A 14024-nucleotide genomic window follows, 5' to 3' on the forward strand; every position below is an offset into this window, starting at 1 on the left:
CCCCATGATATGCCTTTTAACCCAGCATGTACTGGCTGCCTTGGCTTGATAGGAGTGTGATTGATGTTAGCAGTTTGATATATATATATATATATCAAACTGCTAACAGCAATCACACTCCTATCAAGCCAAGGCAGCCAGTACATGCTGGAACCTGGGGATGATAGTAGTGGGATTACAGCCTCCCTATGCCATGCTACAACCCCCACCCCCCTTACACATCCATGCTATCACACACAAACACATTTAAATACTCATTCATTCCATTAATCACACATACTTCACACATTAAACACACATACTTACCCAAAAACCCTCCCCCACCCCCTTACCTGAACTGCAGATCTCTCACTCGAAGACTTCTGCAGGGGACCGGCTGTAGAGCAACTTCTCTGGCCCCGCCCCCAGAGGAGGGAGGGGGAGATAGAGCTCTGTGAGGACGCTGCAAGCTTCCTGTCCTCCTGCTTCTAACAGAAGAGACGCTGCACGCGACCGGTAAGCAGCATGGCCCCATCAGACATTTTTTGGGGGGTCTGAGAAGACGACCCCGATTATAAGACGAGGGGTATTTTTCAGAGCATTTGCTCTGGAAAAAACCTCGTCTTATAATCGAGCAAATACGGTATATATATACAAATATCAAAGAAGGAGACGAGCGGGTAATATCAGCTTTACGGAAGCTTCCTAGCATTTGTACAAAGTAATGTAGCTACTGTATCTCACCGTGTTCTTTTACATAGTTCAAAAGCATTTCTTTTGGCTCCTAAAGTCCAAATAACGTTAATCCAGGCCACATAGAATTATTATCTAATTTCCATATTTTCTCAGAATTTCAGCATCTTAAATGTGTTATTTGGTATACTGATAAGATCTAGTGCACTTTCAAACTCATCTCGAATACTTCAATAAGATTCCCGTGAAAAGCCAGATAATGGCAGCTCTGAAAAGTTGTAATGGAAATCCAAGGAAATGATCTGAGCATATTGATGGTCTACCTCTTGGACAAGCCACAAAATCATTACACCGTTACAATGACAGATCTAGTCTGTATCTGCATTTACAAGCTGTCTGGTGAAAACGAAGCCAAACAGCTTTGAACAGATTTTTATTTCTTACAAACACTCCTACAAAGATTAGGAAAGGTCCAAAAATCAATGCGGCCAGAGAATATGGCAAAAGTATCGCTGAAAGAAATAATACTACAGCCATTAAACTTTAGAGGTATACGTGGTAAAAGGAGGTATAGAACTGTGGGGGAAAAAAGAACAAATTTGGTAAATGATTATATTTTTTAGCCAATTGTTTACGATGGAAATATATTTCCTTGGCGATATGCCAGGTTTTATGGGTTTAGAATATACGCACTGTTCTTCAGGGACCAGTAACTTAAATGCACCATGTTCTTCCCTTTAGATATGCCATTGTTAGCACTTCACACACACATTGTTACATAATAATGTATTTGTATGGGATGCTGCCTTGGCCCGACCAACCATAGCACCGGCCAACCACAACAAATATATATTTTGCTCTCTCTGGTTGATATCTTATCCTGGTGGTTCTCTCAATGGAATCTTACAAGAAAGTAAATGAAGACCTCAGATCCCCTGCTGCCCCCATGCATAGCTAGCAAGCCTCCTTTATGGCACAGTGGCTCATGAACATACCTAGGACCTCTGCCTCTTCTGGGGCATTGGCTTTGTCTAGGGGCAGACATAGTCACCCATTGGGGTTGGTAGCAGGGGTAAGTGGGAAGGGAATGAGTGGAACATGACATGAGTGGGCATCCTCTGCACATAGAAAGAAGAAACTGACCCAGAGACCCAGGAAAGCTGGGCTTCACCCAGAGATTCTGTGCCAAACACTGGGAGTTCACAGGTACGCTCATTATTGGTATTGAATTGGTAGGACATGCTGTTTCCACTTTGCTGGATCTTTTCACTGCAAGCAGGGCCGGCCCAAGACTTAATGCCGCCTGGGGAGAAGTTTAAAATGCCGCCCCCCCGCCGACACCGGGGGGGGGCGGCATTTTAAACTTCGCCGACGCCATTATCTACCCTATACACCCCTCCCCCCGGGACTTACCTTTAAACAGTCCTGCGACGAGTCTCCCTGCTCTGCCACGGTGCCGGCTTGTAATGCTGAGCGCCATAAATTGACGTCACTTCCGGCGCTCAGCATTACAAGCCGGCACCGTGGCAGAGCACGGAGACCCGCCACAGAGGAGAGAGAGGGGGTAAGCGAAAACCACTCGGCGCCCCTCTCTCTCCTCCGCTTAAAAAAAAAAGCGCTTGGGGCGGCAAAGTGCCGCCCCTTAAAAAGTGCCGCCTGGGGCAATTGCCCCAGTCGGCTCCATTGTAGGGCCGGCCCTGACTGCAAGTGTTCACAATATTTATGCAGAGTTCCCCCAGAAAAACGTACCGTACTTGGCGGCGTATAACACGCACCGGCGTATAACACGCACCCTCCCCAGGACCGGAAGTGAGGGAGACGTCGCTGCAAATCGTGCAGCTCTAGGATTTATCGGCGTATAACACGCAGGTAGGGTTTCAGCTTCGTATTTAGGTTTAAAAAGTGCGTGTTATACGCCGATAAATACGGTAAGTCATAGAATTCCTGCCAAATACAATGTTGCCCCTCATTACCCTTGGACAGGGCTGGAAAAAGCTATGCATACTTTATGAGCCCAGCAGAATGTTTCAGCAGTCACAAAGGCATGCATCCATACTCCACTGTATGAAATAGCACAAAAACACGCTAATTTTCATATGTGAAGCCCATCACATACACATTGGAACCCAGGGTTTAACTAAGATAGTTTGACACACCGTTATTGAATAAGTTGACTTCATTGCTTGAAACAGATAGCCAGGAAAAGATCAAAACTTCTAGTATGATTGACAGCTGTAGAAATTGTAGTTTGAAATGGTGTAGCTTTTATTGTAACTTTAGTAAACTTTAGTCTATTTCTATAGCCAGTGGGTTTATTAGACTTAAACATAATTGCCTCTGACTGACAGTGAACCCCAGTGTCAGGGATTTAGAGAAGAGGCTATGTTATAGAAACATAGAAATAAAAATTTACTTTTCAGATATGTGGCATCTTCATCGTTTTTTGCACTGCTTTTCCTGACATCTTCCCTCTTTACCATCAGATGTTGTTTTCTTCCCTTACTTGCTTCAACCTGTGCAAATTGAAGTGTAACAGAATTCAAATTTTACATCAAACACACCTTCTGCAGCATCACATTACATATAAATTATGTACTGCCGGGTCTGGGGTTGGAGAACAATATTTGATGTTAAAGTTCAAACATTAATATCTCTCAAACAAGAAACAACATTGGAGATTTTGGAATGTATCTCAATACAGTACAAAAAAATAAAGAAAACACTGATAATCGATCACTGATCATTGATAATTCTATGAGAAACATCTAAATAATATGTTATTGTAAGGGGTTAATTGAGAAACAATATGGAAGATGTAATCAAATATTGTAAAATGTAGGATTTCAATATTTAACTATTTCAGCACCTCTCTCCTCCTTATTCTTTATGTTGCTCTGATGCATTGACTGAGGAACCTTGAATACAAATTATACCATTCAAATGTTTGGGGTCACTTAGAAAAGTCTTAAAGAAAAGACAATAACATGAAACTGATCAGAAATACAGTACAGACGTTGATAATGTTATAACTGACTATTCTAGCTGGAAGCGGCTGATTTTTAATGGAATATCTTCGTAGGTATATAGGGGCCGATTACCAGTAAACATCACTCCTGCGTTCCAATACCACGTTGTGTTCGCTAATCCAAGCTTAAAAGCCTAATTGATCATTAAAAAACCTTTTGAAATTATGTTACAGCTACAAATTTCCATGAAAACAGCTAAGTGACCTCAAACTTTTGATTGGTAGTGCACCTATATGTTTATAGGCTGATGCAGGAGGTCCTGCTGAGAACATTGACCACTCAATAACAATTTGAAGATGTGGGAAAGTAATCAAGGACAATTACAATGGAGAAATAAAATAGATGTATGTTGTAACAAGGAGAAACAGATCTCTCCCTTCCTTTCTAGACTACCACGGATTGAACACAAGGAGTCCCTTTGGAAGCTGGGATAGCTGCTACAACCCTTATAGTCACACAAGTACTGAGATCTCTTTTCTACAGATCTGTATATCCAATTCAGCCTGGAGTTATGCTGTATTATCATACCGCATATTTTAACCGCTCAGTTCTGTGGAACGGCAATTTAACATTTTCATAAATACCTCTGAATTATTATTTTCAGCAAACCCTACGTGGAGGAAAAATAACGATGAAATCTAAAGAGCAGAAGATTAGTCTGGAGGAAATTTTCAGTAACGGGGTATTGTTCTCCGCTCTGTATGCCTGATGCAAGCAGTCAAAATACGTTTTTAACTTAAAGTTGACTTACAGTGCTCCTAGCGAACACCTCAAAAACCATGTAAAATGTAGAAAAAGCAAGACATTAACACATGGTGAGAATATTTAATATTCTGCTATCAACAAACCGTTGCTTTTGTGTTCTGTGGTCCAAGCTCCTCACAATCAAGTTGAAGAACTTCCCAAAATCTGCATATTCTGTCACAATGACTGCACAATAATAGGTAATGTCTCTCGGCTCATTATCGACTTATAGAAATCCTAGACCCCTGCCTAATTTATTTTCTGGTTTGGAAAGCTGTCAGAGATAAACCAGCGGAACGTACAAAAGTAAAATCTCATAAGACATATCTCGGTCAAATTATTTTACTGTTTGAACATTGCCGTCACTGTCAGTATTATTCTCCAACCACATTTTCCAAATTGTTCTGCTTCTTGCCTTTAATTTATACAGATATCTGGCTGTTAAAAACAGATATAAGTCTGGGAATGGATGTCAGTGGAATGATTGAGGCTGGACTCGTTGCACTGAAAACACTGAATCACATTAAAGGGACTCCTAGGAAGCCCCTAAACAAATAATGCAAATGGAAGTACTTTGTAATTAGGGAGAATCTGTAGCTGATTGTCCCAACGTCTGTGTCACTGATTGGCTTCTTGAAGCAGCCAATCAGTGACAAGAAAGCACTTCAACTGAAATCAATGGAGACGCTTTCTGCTTATGCGTATGTAGGTCTTGTTAGATCAGCACTGGAGCTGATGGGTCCTAAGTATATCATGTGCAGGTAGATGTGCAGGTACACAATATTATGATTACCTGAATGTTCTTGGGCGGTCCGTGCTTTTTTTCTTCTGCTACAAAGAATAACCAAACACATGTTATAGGTATTGTTAACCCATGAAACAAACCCCCCCCCACATACATAGACTTATTAAAAAATCTTATTAATTAAAAAATATATATTCAGCAGAAATTAACATGATGACCTAACACCATGTGTCACAATATTTTCAGAAATAGTATCTATATTATATTACCAGTAATAATAACAAATATAAAGTTACAAAAAAGTTTATAAATGTTTTGGCAACAATCATTATAAAGTTGCCCTACTTGCAAATGAGATTGTTTAGTGAGAATTCTGTTTTCTATATTGGGCCGTACGATGATGTCATGAATTTAAAATCGTTTCCCTCTCAACATGTACTTCACTTCCAATTCTACTAACATGATATAGCAATTTTTACTCACCGGTTCTACATCCAGTTAAACACTGTTCAGGAAACTGATCCCTCTTTAAATATTTTTGTTACAAAAGAATTGCTTACAGTGCCATTACCTTGCACCCAATTATCTGCCACTCTAAAATAATTGAGTTACGGGAAGCATTCTGCTGCTTGCAGTACCAAAAGGTGGCACTTTGGCATTAATGACTGTTCATTATAGACTGCTGACTCCAACACTCCATTCACACCATCAATTAACTTGTAACTAAGGTAATTAGAAAGCAATATTACATATACCGATTTAATCAAGGATTAGCTAACCTTGTAATTATTATGTCATTTTACGCTGACTTATGACTTGTACATAGGAGAAGTAAGCTTTTCTATAAAAAAAGTACATAAACCTATTGCAGTTTCTACAAAATGCGTAGCTGACACGGTAGGGAGTACGTTTCATTCTCAGACTTTTCCCAACTATTAACCCTTTAAAAGTTCATCAGAGGTTTTATAAAGTACGGTAACTGGCTAATAGTCAGCAATAGTGGAATCCAAAATGTGTTTAATAATGGTCCTTAAAAAACACAATTTATAAAGATACAGTATATAGACCGTTCAACTGTTTCTAATGTTAAGTTATCATTAAGGTTAGCGGTAAAGCCGAGGAGTTCCCAGAGGTATTTAAACTGACATAAAGATATACGGTATATAATATATATTTATTTTATATATCTATATATATATATATATATATATATAGATATAGATATATATAGATATAGATATATATCTTTCTATATCTATATATAGATCTATATATATATATATATATATATAGATATATATAAAGTCTATGTTTTTTAACATATGATGGAAATGTTAAATAGCTACAATAATGATGGACATGCCTACCATGCATATAATTGGACTTAATATTGTTAAAATAACGGAGAACTGAGCATCTGTCAACACTTAAGTGGATCTATGAGAAGATCAAATACACTCTGGAGCTCCACAGATTACATGTGTCTGAGGTTAACTCTTGTGTTGAGAATACTGAAATATCTGTTTTTTTCTGTGCTTGTTAAGATATATGATAAGAGTGATGTCCAGTTACTATAATAACTGTATATTTGCCCAGTTCGGGATGTAGGTGAGAGCTGGTTCTCATAGGTTATTGATAATAATATTTTATTATTACTTATTACTTAATAACGTATTGCTATTATTTTTATTGTCTTATGAGTATAAAGGAACCTATCCCACTCGCAAGAGCTTACAGTAATCTGACATCCTATTGAAAAGAATAATGAAAGTTTCTGTGTGGGCATCAATAGTTTGCAATAAGAAAATATTTTCTGTATATGGAATATCTATGTCTAGCAGAGTGCTTTAATAACCTCGCTAAGATAGAATGGCTATGCGGTAATTGGTAAAGAGTTCACCAAAGGACCACAACCATACAGCTATCTGTCCACTGACTTCACTGGTCTTAAACTCAACTCATTAGACGGTTGGCAGCAAATCCAGCAGGTGCCACCATGACTCCTGCAGATGTCTGGAGATCAAGCCTACAGGACTGGCTATGGTTCTTTTTTAAGATAATAACTGTATTATTTAGTTTCAGTGATGTTTCCTCCCATAATAATACATTTGGAAGTAAATTCAGAACATTGAATTGTGTGGATGCATTCATTAAGTGCTTACCAATTAAATGTATAAAAATTGCATCTAAACTGTTACCTTGCAGAGCAGACTTGTGTTATATAAAATATTCCATCAGTAATAAATAGATCAGTTGACTGAAGTTGAGAATCGCAGAATTACGCACAAAATATGTTCAGGGTAATCACTCTAACCAACATTTAAAATCATAATTTATTTGTATTAAATTTGTGTTCCTATTTTTTTATATGCTTGTTAATTAGAATTTTAGGGTTGCAATAAACTCTACAGAGTATATTTATCAAGGCAAAGATGGAGTCAATGGGCCACATTTGGAGCAATCACCGTAGAACCTAATGGGATAATCATGTTAATATCTCCAAATTTAGCTCTAGAGTTGCCATAGTAATTATGTCCATGTATTTTCCTTTTTTTAAAATGCTACAGCCAAACCCCTTGCCGTTTGATGAATATATTTGTGGTTGTAAATATCACCTGTATAACCTAATTAAAGTGCCACTCAGGGCCACATGATTTATTCCAGGCTCCACTGACAATATAAAGGTTGCTGTTCTGCCGCCGCAGAAGATTAATCATATTGCGAGTCCTGGCTTTTACATGGGATCGCATGCAGTATCCGAACACGGGGCAACATCAGCAAACACTACAAATCTACAAATGTTGTGCTCTGCATAGCAGGTTAATTGTTATATTCTTTGCTTCAGCACATTTTATTTGCCTGGCAAGATGAATTAAAATCAATGCAGCCCCAGGGAAAAACATGTCTGAGCTGCCAAAAAACTATTCATCACATTAGCTACCCAACTGAACAATTTTAACTCAAGATGCTTCTTTTGCCAAGGCTTTCTTAGGACGTGTCGCCTGATCAGTGGGCACTGGTGCCATTTTGAGCCGGTGTTACATCTCCGGGTGAAGCTCTGCTTCCCCAGGTCTCTGAGTCAATTTGTTCTTTCTCCAGGGGAGCTGCATTGGCCACACCCACTCCCTGTCCACATTTTGCATATTCTCCGCCCAATTCCCCCCCACTAAAGGTTCTCTATTGCTAGCTCCACCTCTATGAACAGTTAGGCTTGTCCCAATGCAAAACTACCCCTTAAGACTTGCGAAAGCCTACCCTGGGAAGTTAGAGACTCTGCAGAGTGTTTCTCATAGAGACACTCTGCAGTGCTTGGGGATGCTGGGGGGGAGCTGAATAAATATAAAAAGAGTCATGTCTGTCCTTTTAAGTAACATTTTCGAGACATAATTATGGTCTGTTGCACATTCACCGGTTGCCTTTATTTGACACACTTTATACAACAAAGCACTGTGTTAATTAAACATCTATAATTGTGAATTAGTAGATGCCATGACAGTTAAACATCTGCAAAAATCCCATAAACAGCTTAAAAAGCACTTCTCTGATATTAATCGTGCCTCGTCTAAATCAGAAAAAAATAATCAGAATATGAGGATGAGAAACAAAACTATTACATGTTACTGCAATTTAGTTGGATAGGTTTATGTGTCTCCTAAATAAGGATGGCTGACAAAAAGTAGTAGGGGATTTTATAATAGCATAGCCCAGCATCTGGACAAGTCTGTGGGTACACAACCCTGCTCCCTAAAACAAATCTGAATGGTGCAAATAATGGGTACACTCCCAAATGTCTCCAAAACTGAAGAAATCTTGCAAAAAAATAATTTATTCAACAACCAATCACAAATAACTTCTGGTTGTGTGTGTGTATATATATATATATATATATATATATATATATATATATATATACATGGCTGAAATGAATATCTGCACGAGGATTAGAGCCAAGGAATTCTCCGTCTCAATTCATATCTGAATGGATCATGATTGTAATAAATGGTATATTTAGTATAAGACCTGTCATACATCACACACACAAACTGATACACTGGTGCATAGCATTATACACATGCTCTGCACAACAGAATAAACACAATTTATACTTAGATTGTGCTAATTTATTGTAAATGTACGTACGTTCAATAGACAAAGCCTGGAAAAGGAGGACATTCAGCACCAGTATGTTTACTGCCCAGGTGAAGCTCATCTTGAATCTCTTACCATCACTGATCTGGATGACAACAAACAGTTGACTTTATAGCTGACTACCTTGTGACATCATCAATCCATTCTACTGCACTATGATGGAATAGCCTGGTATAAATGTACTGCTTTACACTAGATTGCTATTTAGATCCTTACTCTTGGACTAGCTTTTATACAGAATTGGGACAAGAAATGTATATGGGCACAGGGTTGAAGTGGTGCAGGGGAGAGCAGTTAAGGTTACATTATAGGAAAACTGCATTATCTATTTGTCGGAATTAAAAATATTGACAGTTTAACATTTTTAAGTGGTTCTTATAAGCAAAATTAACTCCCACTATTCTACATTTCTCTTCTATGCCGTATAGCACTTTTTTTTATCCTTGACCTCCTCTCCTGTTGATATGCTTTTACTTTGGTAAAAAAATATCATCATAAGAGATAACCTGCAACATTGCATATTGTGACACAGAAATAAAATGTGCCAGGAATGTAATTATTGATTCCAAGCCATAATCAGGGTCTTGGTTGAGATCTGTAGAGAACAGCCTGAGTCACAGAGGGAGGTCATGCGAGGCAGGAATAATTCTACAAGGGTTCCTCCGCATGGTTCAGAACAGACCGCACATTTCAGTAAGTGGTTTAAACCTGTATAATGAAACCCACTGAAATATTGCCCATTCTGTGGTTGCAAGTATTGTCAGCATAACTTTAGATAAGACCCAAGATACTTGACCGAAGGTAGAGAAAGGGAAGACAGATAAGCAACAAAGTCATCAAGAGCGTTCCATTGATTTATGGTAATAACATAATTCCCCAAACAAGAATATTATGCATAAACCATAATATGTAGTTTCCAAAACCCTTAGGTGATCATGGTGACCAAATGTATTTCAATAAGATCCTCAGTATAACAAATCAATTATGAAGTTGCATCTTTGAGATCCACCACGTGATCAGAACAAGGATTGTATGAAAATATTCCCAAACTGTGTGAGAACTTTTGGGAGGTATGCATTGTCCTAAACTGTCCCTTCAACAAAGATTGAAGTACATTGTATTTAATATTTCATTAAACCTGAAAAAAATATTTAATTAAACCTGAAAAAAAACCTTCTGCTTAAACCAATCAATCAGCTGAATGGAAACCACTCTCACATGCAAGGTCTTGTTAGACCCCGTCTCAGAACCCTTGCCAGCGGTAGAGCAATATGGCGGAAAGTATATCATGTATTTGTTTAATTTTAAGCGTATATGATGGCTCTAGTGTCCCTTTAAGTTAGAAAAAAACATAGCAGTCAAACTTTGAATTAATGAAATTTTTTTTATATATATTTTTTTTATATAGGAAATCATATCCTCTCGTTATGTGCTGGTGTTCGGCAATCATGTTGATGATGAGTGAGTTACGTTGGAAGTTTTGTTCTGTTGAAACTCTTCTACAGCTGAGACATATATCTGCAAAATGGGACAGCCATTGAATTCATTCAAGCACTGGCTTTTGCTATCAACGCGTTCAGAGCGAGGACCTCAGCGAGACAAATTGACATATGTTCTTGATTTATCTTCTAGAAAAAGTTGTCAAATCTCAGGACATGCCAAATGAGATTAAGAGAAACTGGTCAATGGAAAGTAGCTTTCCCTGTCTCCAATTGTGACATAAATAATCTCCTTTATAAAGAACATTCTATAGATTTTTTCTCCTGCCCAAATGCTTATTTTTCAAATCTAACTTAGAAGGAATTGTCTGGGAAAAAAAGCAATATCATAAGGCAGCAGAAACTGATTAGGGGTGGATAGAGGAAAAGTAAATAAAACAATAAAACTCGAATAAGTTTGTGTCTCAATGCAAAAGTTATTTTATCCAAAAAGCTCAGTACATTTTCTGTATGTATATTTAAATATTTGAATTCTAATCTAACATTAGATAAAATCTACACACGGAAAATGTATCTAAATAAAATGTATTCTAAATATAGATGATTATTATGAATGTTATCTTTGTGGTTATGGATTTGATACACTTTTGACTTCTAAATACAAGGGACTCATTTGAGGCTGGATTTGCCATCTGGCACACCGATCAAATGAGCCCATATATTAAACTTTTGACCATAATGCTTAATATCAATCCCTCATTTAACCCTTTATGACATTTACTACCTAGATGGTATACTCACCAAGCTTATCTGCGGAGGATCCTGCATTCAAAAGTGCATTAAACACGTGAATGTGTTTTGTTAGTTAAGTATTCTCTTTGCCATGCGCTCTTGCAATTAATTAGGGAAGATATAGCATCATTTTTAGGTTATGAAAAAGTTTCTGATTTAAACTAATTCCTCCCAATCAGGGCTGGATTTATGGCGGAGCACACATAGTGGATCACCACTCATTGAGGGAGCTTCAGGCCACCAGGAATATACAGGAGAGAAGTGGAAGATGCTGTAAGTGCTGTGTATATATATCTATGTATAGATAGATATATATATGTACATATGTTTGCATGTGTGTGTATGTATACTGTATATATGTGTGTGTATATGTGTATTATATGTGTGTATATATGTGTATGTGTTTCTCTCTGAGGAAACCACAAGCATCGGGTGAAATTGAACAGAAACGGATCCTTTTACCTGGCAATAACTGATATTAACGGACTTAATAACTGATATTAACGGAGAGGACCGTGCAGATGGTAAAAGTTGCTAGTAATCACCTTGGATTTGATTTGGATGAGCCTCCCTCATGTCTTATTGCGAGTGCATTTGCAAATATATCAGAAAATATACCTTAGCACACAGTGTACACTATGATTATTTTCTTTTCTCTTGCATCCTGAGAAAAATAAGCTGATAATATATCTACAAATACTTGGTGTAATTGCTCGGGCCCAAAGCTCCTTATCCTGGCCTTGCCGGCAATCGTCTATTGTCCAAACACTTCAGGTATCATGTGAACTTGCTTTTTTCTTTGTTCTTTTTTCAGTGTTAATGTGATCATCATAAAGAAAAACTATTTTTGCTCACAGCAGGGGGAGCTGCTCCACATCGAAATCTTAAATAAAGTGCAGCGGCCACAAGAATAAAACAATAGTTTAGTCATTTTAAAATATCAATGTATAATATCACATTATAACACATTATATTACAGTATCACATATATTGCTTTATGTATCATCATTCATCATATCCAGTTGCCCAACAGATTTATCCTCTGTGTTTTAGAAATGGCTACAAACACTCAGGTAATTGTATAATACAGCCTTAAATCCAACATGTCCACAAAGCTGTCAGCCGTAGATAGCGTTCTCCTGGCATTCGCCAAATTCAAATTCTCCAGAGAACACGTTTCCAAAGTCCAGCGGCGGAGTGCTTTAGACCACTGCAGCGGATGGTTGGTATGGTGCATGTAGTGATCTTCGGCTTGTGTGCAGCTGCTCAGCCATGGAAACCCATTTCATGAAGCTCCTGACACACAGCGCTTGTGCTGATGTTGCTTCCAGAGGCAGTTTGGGTCTCTGTAGTGAGAGATGCTGCAGAGGACAGATCATTTTTACACACTACGCTCCTCAGCACTCGGCAGCCCTGCTCTGTGAGTGTGAGTGGTCCACCACTTTGTGGCTGAGCTGTTGCTACCACTAGACATTTCCACTTCACGATAATAGTACTTACAGTGGACCGGGCAGATCTAGCAGGGCAAAAATGTCATGAACTGACTTATGGCAAGTGGTTTAAAGTCTTCAGTACGACCCATTCTACTGCCAATGTTTGTCTATGGAGATATGTTTACATATAAGTTCAACATATTAAAATTGATCATAGATGTCAGACCATAGATGAGCTGACATTAACCCTTTCTCCTTTATCTCCACATTAGCCCAGAAACACTATACACATACCTGGGAACCTTCTGGCTCCTGCTACCTGAAGCCCCTCTTGCGCCGATGGTGGTCCTGTGGTCCTCAGTGGGTGGTCCCATGAACATCGCAGGACAAATATTATTTTTAATGAGGAATCTTAGGGGAGTGGGGTGTGCCACAATGCCGCTCCCGCGACCTGGACTTTCCATTAGGGACGCGGAGAAGCTGCGCCTCACCGGTGTCTCCGGGGGAAACCTGGAGACTTCCCAGGTATGACCTTACATCGCTATGATCTACCCCAATAAGCTTCTACTGTAATAGAGGCTAAGTTTGTCCTGTAAGAACCAGTTCATATGATCAGATTTATTGAAGGTCACCGCACCCTCTTAGCTATGCAAGGCATGCTCAGTGCTTCCTGCACTTAGATCATCATAATTCATAGTTAAACTATTGATTTAAAACTTACCTGAAAACACCTCCCTGTCCTCTTCTTTCTACTCTTACATCTCCCTTGTACATACTAATATAACGATCAGCAAACCAAGCCAGCTGCCAGCCCATGTAATTGGTAATACTGCCTCTTTAAGAACATTTCCAAATGAAATTGATTTAATTTATGCATTTCTAATTCACCTTTTAAATGTTAATAGTTCATGTTAATTATTTTGTAAAATGAATGCTGCGTCGGTGCAGATTCTATTTATTTTTGAAGCACTGACTGGACAAAGGTCGTATGGAAAGAAATGACAGCATATTAATGCTAACTTTC

The sequence above is a fragment of the Spea bombifrons genome, chromosome 3 (genome assembly GCF_027358695.1).
Source record: "Spea bombifrons isolate aSpeBom1 chromosome 3, aSpeBom1.2.pri, whole genome shotgun sequence".
Lineage (NCBI taxonomy): Eukaryota > Metazoa > Chordata > Amphibia > Anura > Pelobatidae > Spea > Spea bombifrons.